Source organism: Mustela nivalis (genome assembly GCF_964662115.1).
Source record: "Mustela nivalis genome assembly, chromosome: 6".
Classification (NCBI taxonomy): Eukaryota; Metazoa; Chordata; class Mammalia; order Carnivora; family Mustelidae; genus Mustela; species Mustela nivalis.
Window position 1 is genome coordinate 68,666,975 of NC_139025.1, and position 11,807 is coordinate 68,678,781.

At 32.6% G+C, this 11,807-nt stretch overlaps 1 long non-coding RNA gene across 1 annotated transcript in view; it reads left to right on the top strand.

Moving 5' to 3' along the window:
* The window catches only part of LOC309866446, a 297,614-nt gene extending 286,611 nt beyond the window's left edge, over window positions 1-11,003 (top strand). The window contains exon 6 of the long non-coding RNA XR_014312663.1: window positions 10,954-11,003. This is a non-coding gene — a long non-coding RNA (uncharacterized lncRNA). The remainder of the gene's footprint in view (window positions 1-10,953) is intronic.
* Window positions 11,004-11,807: the final 804 nt, after the last annotated feature.

Here is an 11,807-nt window from a genome sequence, read left to right on the forward strand (position 1 = left end):
TACAACAGCATTATCATAAATAGTAGCTATAATAAACAACAGTTAAAAAGATTTTATGGGAAATAATAGCAAAAAAACAGCTTTCTCTTCCAGTCTAGCATACATACTTTAAAACTGTTAGAGAGTTCTTCTTCTACAGTTAATGGAATGTTTGTATTTAACTAACAGCAAAAGAAGTTGGTAAAAAGACAAAACAAACCAAAAAAAAAAAAAAAAAAACAACCCATCCACATGACTTTTGTGGGTCAGATGTTCACATATCTTTTGCTAGCTTAATTTCATAAATAGTGCCAACATAAAATCAAAGTGAAAATAAAGAAGCAAAAACCTTACCTAGAGTAAAACAAACCCTGTTTTTGTTTTTATTTTTACTTACTTGCCTAGACTGTTTGCATACCAAAGTATTCAGGCTAAAAAAAAAAATCTAGATAATTAGGTAAATTTGTCTTTTCTCATTTTGTTAGTGAGAATGAGTAACATTTGGTTACACTAACACCACCATGGATTAAACTTGAATTTTCAACCTGAAATGTACTATAAACATAAAGTTATCTTTTTAAAGTACAAAATCTTTAGGATATTTTTAATTAAATGATTCTTAGATAAAAGGGATTGAGTAAATATCTTATGTTAGCAAATGCAAGTATATAGTTCACAATCTTTCTTTATAAAGAAATCTTCACAATCTTTCTTTATAAAATAGGCAAGAGATTTTATAGGCAAGAGATGTTAACCTCACTCATCGTAAAGGGCAATCAGACAAGCCACAAGGTTTCAGACTGGGAGAGGGGACACATACTTCACAGCTCCCATGAGATTTACAGCACATAAAATAGACTTTTATGACCGTGGATGAGACTGTGCTTCAGTGCTGGACATACCCGTTTTTTATGGTCATTAAAAGTTATTGAGTTAACTGCTCATTATACAGTTTAATCTGCACTCTTACTTTTGCTCTGCTTTTAGGAGAGCTGAAGTAGTTAAAATAAGAGTTCTTCCAAAACTTTGAAAATGTGTAAAATTTGACCTCAGGTATAAATATGTTTGAGATCCAGAAAGGTTTTGTTGACTTGATTAAGCTGTTTTTCACTTACATACATTGAAAATAGCCAATCCAGAGCTGGCATGCATACTCTTTAATGCTGTCTTTGGAGAAGCTTCTCATTAAAACACATTTCAATATATTAATTCCTTTCCTTTATGGATAGTGTTCTATGTATCCTTTTAAACAAAGCTTTCTACACCACAATTTAGGAACACATTCTCTTGGCATTTTCTAGAAACATTAGAGATTTATTTTTCTTTTATATTTATATCAGGGATCCACTTGAAATAGATTTTTTGTATAGGATTATGTAGGGGGTGGGCTGGATCAAACTACATTGGTGTTATTAAGGTAATTAAATAAAGAGGCCATTAGATTAGGGTGGCTCTAATGCCTTGGCAGCCTACATAAGCAAACTAAAACCTAAGCAAAAATCAGTGCATTCAAAATCGCAGAAAATGAAACTTGAAAACATGAAATCACAAACAACTAAGTAGGCTTTCCTAAATAAGGCAACCACGTAAGCTATAGCCAATCAAATAATTTCCTTGCTTAGCTTAGAGTCTTCCTTATAAAAACCTAGGCCTTAGCACCTGCTGGGGAGTGCTTCTAACCATTTTTGCTTGGGGCTTCATGATTTGAATGAACTTTTGAGCAAATAAACTCTTGAAAATTTTAATGTGCCTCTGTTTATTCTTTAACAAGATAAATTCATCTTAGGATTCTACTTTTGAATAAACATACAAAGAATGAACACAGTAACATTTAATTATAGCATACCTTGATAAAAATAGCCAAATATTGAGATTATCTCTGTATTTGAGAGATGGAAGAAGTTTGACAAACACACACACTCACATATGTACACATTTATGTAGTTATAAAAAAGAATTGAAATATACACAATATACTTTTCAAAAAGCTATATAAAAGGTAACCAATTAAGAAAAACTGACATTCCTCTGACTGCTTGTGCTCTCTCTCTTTTTCTGATAAATAAATAAATAAATAAAATCTTAAAAAAAGAGAGAGAGAAGCTGACATTCCAAATGATTAATATAAAAGTTTTTGATGTTTAAAATAAGGAAGACCCTCATTACTCTTTTTAGGTATTGATTCTGTGAAATGGAGAGGGCTTACTTGAATTCCAATTATCATGATTTGCTTTATATGACACATTTCTTTTACCTAAACTTCCTAGGATTATCCAAAATATCCAACTGGATTTTGGTAATTCTGTATAACACACACCTCCTATTTGCTTAGGTTTCTCAATGATGCCTTCAAACTACTTCTCCTCTACTTTCATGTAAATATATGTTATTTGTTCTTGTCACTTCTCAATTAGCTATATTCAATTCTTCTTTAAGGATTTATTTACATAATAATAGCCAATCACTTTCTTTATTTACTAAAAGACTCTTTTTCTAAATTAAGACTTTTTGTCAAGGTACAGTTGCATTGGGAGAATATAATGACAGTCTTATTTCTTCCCTCCAACATCTATGTATGTATGTATGTATGTATGTATCTATCTACCTATTTATCATCTATGCATCTTCCTTATTACATTGTATGTAAGTGACTTGGACTCCAATACAATATCAAGTAATGATAAGGGCATCATTTTCTAATTCCCAATCTCAGGCAAAAGATTTAAATATTAAAAAAAAAAAGTACATTTTCTTGTAGAATTTTACAGATGTTATTTATTGAATAACAAAGTATTCTTTTATTTCTGATTAGTTGTTTTTTCATAAATATGTATGGATCATTTGGAATTTCTTTTTCTCAGTTTATTGAGAGTATAATTTTTTCTTCCTTTTTAAAAATATGGTAACTAACAATGGTTTAATTTCCAATGTTAAACCAATTCTCAAATCCTAGCTTAAACATATTTCATTGTGATTTTTAACTTCTTCATATACTGTCAAATTTGGGATTTTATTCTTTGTGTTCCTAAGAGAGGTCTAGTTGTAATTTTTGTTTCCTGGTAGTATCCTACTTTGGTTTTGTTGTTAAGAAAGAATAACCCAATAAAAACAAGATTGGATTATCTCTTATTTTCCTGATTTTCTAATAATTTTATTTAAGTGGCTTTAATTCTTTAACTATTTGGAAGATGTTGCTGGTAAAGTACGCTGGGCCTAGAAATTTCTTTTGGGGAATATTTTAAAATATGGGTTAGATTTCTTTTATAGATATAGGACTGATCGAACATAAAATTGTATTTGGGTCAGTTTTGTAAATTATGTTTCCTAGGAATCTGCCTATATTTTCCAAAATAAATTGGCATAAAATTGCTCAATACTGAGGAGTATGGCTCCTGGTTAAAAAATTAGGTGTGATTTTCCAGGCCTGAAAATGAACTATTACAAAAGCGGGCCTCCTCACACCAGACCTGGAGCACAACTAAAGACTGCTGTCTCTGAAGGAGTCACACTCAAGATCTCAGCCCCGGGAATGGTCATGCTCTTTCACAGATTTACATTGCTAGCCCCAACACCTTCATTCCTGGGTCTCTTTATCTGAGCCCTCAGGCAGAAGTCATTTTCAGGGACCTGTGTTGAGCTCTTCTTAAGGGGAAGAATAGGGAAAATCTGAAGACATTTTTCCCCACTTGGACTTAGTATACCATATATTTTCCACTCTTAGCCTTTTACCTTCTCTCTACTCCCCCTCTGTGCAACCCCATATCAAGGTCCAGAAAACTGCAGGAGCATTTTGTTTGCAGGCCCCTCAACAGTGACATGGCCTCAGTTTCACCTAAGCCTCAAGCATGTGTTTCCATAGAAGCCAGTGGAACAGAAGTCATTGCTTTCTGAGGTTTAGACTGTTGCTTATACCATCTCAGTAATGATGAAAGGTTTAACTCTTTCTTTTTTTCTCTCACCAAATTTCTTGTTTTTCAACAGTTCATTTAAGCTTTGAAGATTTGATCTTTTGAGAGTAGGAAGTGTCTTTTATTTTACTATATTTTTTGTGTTTTTTTAAATGTTTAATTTATTGAAATATATCTGACATATAACATGTATAAATTTAATGTGTAGAACATGGTAATTTGATACATTTATATATTACAGATTGCCACACCTCTATCAAATCACAAAATAATCATTTCTGTGGCTGGAATAATTAAGAGTTAGTCTCTCAACAAGTCAGGATTATAGTATATCATTGTCTATATTCACTATACTGTGCATTGTATCTTTATTTTCATTATACAATATAGTGTTAGCAGCTAGAGTCACCATATTATACCTTAGATTCTCAAACCTTATTCACCTATAACTAAAAGGTTCTACCATTTACCAACCTGTCCCTATTTCCCCCACCCGCCTGTTCCTGGTGACCTACTTTTCTACTCTCTTTGTCTATAAGCTTGACTTTTTTTTTTTTTTTTTTAACACATATAAGTGATACCATGTGATATTTGCCTTATTTCATTTAACACAATATCCTCCAGGCTCATCTATGTTGTATCAAAGGACAGGCTTTTCTTCATTCTTAAGGTTGAATATTACATTGTATATATATACTCATCCATTATTCATTCAGGGATGGACACAGATTATTTCCATATCTTGGCTATTGTGAGTAATGTTACTATAAACACGGGAGTATAGAAACTTCTTTCATGTAAAGATTTTGTTTGCTGTGGGTATCTACCCAGAAGTGGATAGCTCAATCAAATGGTACTATTTTTAATTTCGTAAGGAAACTCCATACAGTTTCACAGTGACTATACCAGTTTATATTCCTACCAACAGTGTACAAGTATACCCTTTTCTCTACATCCTCACCAACATTTTTTATCTCTTGAATTTTTGATAATAGTCATCATAAAGGGTGTGAGGTCATACTTTATTGTGGTTTTGGTTCTCATTTCCCTGATGAGTGATATCAAGCAGCACCTGTTCATCTATCTATTGACAATCTGTATGTTTCTTTGGGGAAAAAAAAGTCTGTTCAGTTTCTCCACCTGTATGTTTTTTTTTTTTTTTTTAGATTTATTTATTTGAGAGAGAGAGAGAGAGCACAAGCAGGGGGAGTGCCAGGCTGAGGGGAAGAAGGAGAAGCAGACTCCCTGTTGAGCAAAGAGCCTGATATGGGGCTCAATCCCAGGACCCTGGGATCATGACCTGAGCTGAAGGCAGACACTTAACCAACTGAGCCACCCAGGGACCCCTCCTCTGCCCATATTTTAATTGATTCTTTTGTTTGTATTTTGCTGTTGAATTGTATCAGTTTTTTGTAAATTTTGGATATTAACCCCTTATTCAATATGTAGTTTGCAAATATTTTTTCCTATTCCATAGGTTGCCTTTCCATTTTACTAATGGTTACTTTTGCAGTACCTTTTAGTTTGTTGTAGTACCCATGTTTGTTTTTGCTTTTGTTTCCTTGCTTTTGGTGTCAAATCCAGAAAAATCACTGCCAAGATCAGTGTCAAGGAGAATAAGAACCTTATGCCCTGTTTTTTTTCTAGGTCTTCTATGCTTTCTGGTCTTCTGTACAAGTCTTCATTCAATTTTGGGTTGATTTTTTGTGTATGATATTATTAGATAGGGATCTAGTTTCATTCTTTTTATGTAACTGTCCTATTTTCCCCACACTATTTATTGAAGAGACTATCCTTTCCACTTTTTAAAATTCTTGGTTCCTTTGTGGAAAATTAATTTACCATATATGTAATAGTTGTGGACTTCCTATTCTGTTCCATTCATCTTTTTGACTAATTTTACATTAATACCTTACTATATCTTTATAATATAGTTTGAAATCAGGAAGTGTGATGCTTCTAGGTTCATTCTTTTTTGTTAAGATTGCTTTAGATTTTTGGGGTATTGTGTGATTCAATACAAATCTTGGATTGCTTTTCTATTTCTATAAAAAATGACATTATGTTTTTGTAGAGATTGCATTTAATTTTTAGATCACCTTGGGTAATATGAACATTTTAATATCAATTCTTCCAATTCATTAACATAGATGATTTTTCCAATTTGTGTGTCTTTAAAGATTCTTTGATCAAGGTCTTACCTTTTCAATGTATAGGCCTTTACTTCCTTGGCTAAATTTATTCCTAAGAATTGTATTATGTTTGATGCTATTGTAAATAGGATTTTTTTCTTAATTTCTCTTTCTGACAGTTCATTTTTATATAGAAATGCAACTGGTTTTTGTATACTTATTTTGTATCCTGCAAATTTATTGAAATTGTTCATTAGTTCTAACAGTATTTTGGTGAAGTCTTTAGAATTATTTTATATATAATATGTCATCTGCAAATAGAGAAATTTTACTTCTTCCTTTTTGATTTGGATGATTTTTTAAAATTTCTTTTTCTCACCTAAGTAGTCCCAGGATAGATTATATGTTGGGCCAAAACAAATCTTAAAAATTTGAAATTTAAATCAAATTAAGCATTTTTCTGACCACAGTGATATTAAACCAGAAATTGATTACAGGAAAGCTGAAAATTTTTAAAAAGGAGGGGGCACCTGGGTGGCTCAGTTGATTGTGTGTTTCTTTGATTTTGGTTTGGGTCATGATCTCAGGGTCCTGGGATCAAGCACCACATTGGGCTCCACAATCAGTGGGGAGTCTGCTTGAGGATTCCCTCTGACCGCCCCCCACCCCTCTCCTCATTCACATTCTCTCTCTCGCTCTCTCTCTCTCAAAAAAACAAATCTTAACAACAATAACAACAAGAAAACCAGAAAATTCACAAATACATGGAGGTTAAACAACGTGTTCCTGAACAACCAATGAGTCAAAGAAGAAATCAAGAGAGAAAACAAAAGCTATCTTGAGACAAATGAAAATGGAAAGACTATATACCAAACTTATGGAATGCATTAAAAGGAGTTCTGTGGGGAATTTCTTAGATAAATATCTATATTAAGAAAAAAATAAAACCTCAAACAACTTAACTTTACACCTCAAGTAACTAGAAAAAGAAGAATAAATTAAACCTCAAATTAGCAGAAGGAAGGGGCGCCTGGGTGGCTCAGTGGGTTAAGCCGCTGCCTTTGGCTCAGGTCATGATCTCAGGGTCCTGGGATGGAGTCCCGCATCAGGCTCTCTGCTTGGCAGGGAGCCTGCTTCCCTCTCTCTCTCTCTGCCTGCCTCTCCATCTACTTGTGATTTCTCTCTGTCAAATAAATAAATAAAATCTTTTAAAAAAAAATTAGCAGAAGGAAGAAAATAACAAAGATCAGAGTTGAAATATAGAAAAGATCATTAAAACTAAAAGCTGATTTTTTGAAACTATAAAAAGACTACACAAACCATTAGCTAGAATTACCAAGGGCGGGAGGAAACAGAGAAGACAAATAAAATTAAAAAATGAAAGAAAAGACATAGCAACTAATACCACAGAAATACAAATGATCTTGAGACTACTATAAACAATTATATGCCAACAAATTAGACAAACTTGAAGAAATGGATACATTCCTTGGAAACATATAACCTACCAAGACTGAATCATGAAGAAATGGGAAATTTGAACAGACCAACTACAAGGAAGGAGCTTGTGTCAGTAATCAAGAACCTCCCAACAAACAAAAGTCCAGGAATGGTAAAACTACTGAATTGCCAAATGTTTAAAGAAGAATTGATATTATTCCTTCTCAAATTATTCTAATAAAAGAAGAGAGAACACTCATTTTTTTATGATTTTATTTTTTAAATAATCTCTACATTCAGTGTGGTGCTTGAACTCATAACCCTCAAATCAAGAGTTACATGCTCCATGAATTGAGGCAGCCAGGCACTCCAACACTTCATTCACTTTAGAAGGCCAGCATTATCTTTATACCAAAGTCAGGAAAAGACATTACAAAAAAAGAAAAATGCAGACCAATATTAGAGATGAACATAGATGAAAAATTTTTCTACAAAATATTAACAAACTTAATTCAGCAATACATTAAGAAGGTCATGTATCATGATTAAGTTGGGTTTATTCCAAGCATGCAAGGATGGTTCAACATCCACAAATCAGTGTGATACACCACAACAAGAAAATGAAGTTTAAAAATTATGTGATCATCTCAATAGATGCAGAAAACATCTGACAAAATTCTACATACCTTTACCGTAAAAACTCTCAATAAACTGAGCACAGAGGAAAAACACTCAATATGATAAAAACAACATAAGATATGCCCACAGCTAACATCATACCCAATGGTATATGCTGAAAGCTTTTGCTCTAATATCAGGAAAGAGACAAGATGCCCACTCTTATTTATTTTTGGCTATTGCTTTAATTGGTTGTACCAATACCTGGCAGTTCAGACCTAACTCTTCTAGCTCAGTTGAAATCCAGACAAATATGTTAATAATATAGAATATATAATGTAATGTATACTAATATGTCAAATATATTGTAGCATATATACCAATACCTAATACATAAAAATCTCTCTTACTGCAGATTATATTAATATTTCAATATCCAACTTTTGTAATACTTTAAGATTTTTATTTATTTGATAGAGAGAGAGAGACAGCAAGAGAGGGAATACAAGCAGGGGGAGTGGAAGAGGGAAAATCAGGTTTTCTGCCAAGCAGGGAGCCCAACACAGAACTTAATCACAAGACCCTGGGATCATAACCTGAACTGAAGGCAAACGCTTAATGACTGGGCCACCCAGGAGCCCTCAATATTCAATTTTTGACCTTATCTCTGTTTTCTGTTTTACACATTTGTTTTAATAACTTTTTGGATAACATCGTGTTTGATAATTTCTCTTTTTCTTGAGATTTTTATTTATTTATTCGACAGACAGAGATCACAAGTAGGCAGAGAGGCAGGCAGAGAGAGAGGGGGAAGCAAGCTCCCTGCTGTGCAGACATCCTGACATGGGGCTCGATTCCAGGACCCTGAGATTATGACCTGAGCCAAAGGCAGAGGCTTGACCCACTTAGTCACCCAGGTGCCCTTATTTGATAATTTCATCCATTTCTGTTCTGATTTTGTTTCCTGACTTCTAAAGATGGATAGTAATTGCTTTCCAGCATTTTTTCTTGATATATATAATTTTAATGCTATAAATTTCTTTTACTGATGACTTTAGCTGCATTTCACACTTATATTTTATTTCTATTATCAACTAATTGAATGTTTTCTGTTTCTATTAAGATTTTTTTTCTCTGATTCATGGATTATATCAAATGTTACTGCTACCTCCAAATATTTCAACTGAACATTTAATTCTTCCAATTTTTTCTTTATATATTTTGTAGCTATGTTGTTACTTTTAAATAAAATTAGGATAATATATATTTTTGATGGATTGGCTAATTACTTGATAATATTAATATTACATCATTCTGCTTTTTTAATCCCAATGCTTATAAAATAGTAGTCATTTAATACAGTTCAATTTATTTAATTGATAAAACTTCAGCCTGGGACGCCTGGGTGGCTCAGTTGGTTAAGCAGCTGCCTTCGGCTCAGGTCATGATCCCAGCGTCCTGGGATCGAGTCCCATATCGGGCTCCTTGCTCTGCAGGGAGCCTGCTTCTCCGTCTGACTCTGCTTCCACTCTGTCTGCCTGTGCTCGCTCTCGCTCGCTCTCTCTGACAAATAAATAAAATCTTTAAAAAAAAAAAAAAACTTCAGCTTACCTTTTTTATCCCTTAATATGTCATATGTGCCATGTTCTGCCCAATACGGCTTTACAGAAGGTAATTGGGGGTATATATTTCAAATATATTTGTATTTTGATTTATATATCCTCAAATATTTAAATATTTATCTGAAAAGAGACATTGAGCAAATCCACTAATTGAAAATAGTGACATAAATTTCTACAAAGGTAGTATGCCTAGGTAAATTAAATTTAACTTTAAACTCTTAACTCCTAAAAAAAAAAAAAAAAACTCTAAAAATATAAAAACTTCCCTGGGTTTCTGATCATCTGGATGTCAACTAAGGAAAGCTGTTATATTTGAAATAAAATCTTATCGCCTTATTGTTTCTTAAGTATCCATCATATTTCAATATCTGCTAAAGAGATATTAAATAAAACAGAGGAATTAAAGGAGACAAGAAAGAAAATGAGACACTTGTAATTTATTGTAGAGCTCAGATATTTCACAAATGGGCCACCTGAAAGGTTGGGATAAAGCATCATGAATTCCTGTTGTAATCTTTCATATATTCATAGGACAGTAAATATGTTTAATTTTTTTTTTTACCTATTTCCAGCTTAAACAGAGAGAATAATTTATAATGCCAATTAACTCAGTGCTAATTTCACTTAATGGTTCCTGGGAAATGACAGTGGAAATATGGGCACTGTTTTTTATATCCATAAGAACAATAAATTAAATAGTATGTTAATATATCTGGACCTTAGTTTTAGAGATTGTTACTATCTTATGCCTTTTTTTTTTCAATGAGAATAATCAAGATTGAAGATTGAAAAGACTTGTCTAAAGGGACCCAATCAGATAATAAGGAAAACTACCAAATAAAAGAGCATTTTCATTTGTCATTCTCTTTTTGTAAAAGCATATCTGAGAAAACTTTGTAACAGTAATTCTAAACTCAGTAACTTCAGGATGCTGTGCAAAAGAGATCTATTTTTCTTGTGTACCCAACTAAGATAATTACCTAGTGGAAATACAGTCAAGAGTATGTAGCAAAGAACAGAAGGATGAATCAAGTTCGTTTTCAAATGACTTGAATAAAGGGAACAAAATCACTCAACAGGTATTAGATGTTTAATGACAAAGTGGTTTCATTTTGGGCTAAGCTTCCTATAAAATATTGTTAAAGACTCAGAAATAGGTGAGAACTCCAAATTTTTATAAAGAGATTTAAAAAGCTACTTTTGTCAATAATTTAAGAAGTTAATTTATTTCATTTTGCTTTATTTTTATACAAGGGATGAGAAATTACTTGAAAAACACAACTTTCAGAATGGGGCAATGATCGGTGAGTGTATATATTTAACATGTAGGTACTTTCCATTAGCACAATGAATTTTAAACTTCAGGTAATGTACTAACATATGGTGGGTTAAAGTCATGAAAAATTTTAGTGGTATTATAACTTGGAGAATCTAGTTTTACCTATACTTCATTTATTGAGATTGTCAGGAAAGTATCAATGAAAATAGAAGATGCTTTCCAAATTCCCTATCAGTAAACAACCACATCGTGAAATGTGAATATTATCTTTGTTCTTTTCTCCTTTATCCCCTGTATATACACATAACACACATATAAAGTGGCAAGTACTAACAATTCTATACTCTAAATAGTTTTTAAATTAGTCTGGCCCTTCATCAATTCTGAGCTGAATTATGCTCACCTTCTAACTGATCACCCTTCTCCAGTACTGTCAATTTGCAATCCGTGTAATTTGCATAATACATAAATTTAGTTATATTACTCCCTTACTTAACCTGGTCTTGAAATGAATTCTAGTATCTTTTTATCTTACTATTTGGCCTACTTGTTCTATCTTCCTCTACTATGACATTTTTCCTCTCATATTCCCACTGAATGACTTCTCTCAGGTTATTAGGTTATTTATTTAAAATTATTTATTGACCATCTACTTTGTACTTGGCACCATGCAAGAGCCAGAAAGAAAGTATAAGAAATATTTAAATAAGCAAAGCTATCTCTCTCCTCTGGATCTACATATTCATAATCCATCTGGACAAATGGGAAATATACTAACCTTCCATCCTGTTTATTACAAAATATATCCAGCAAATATTAGTAGTTATAA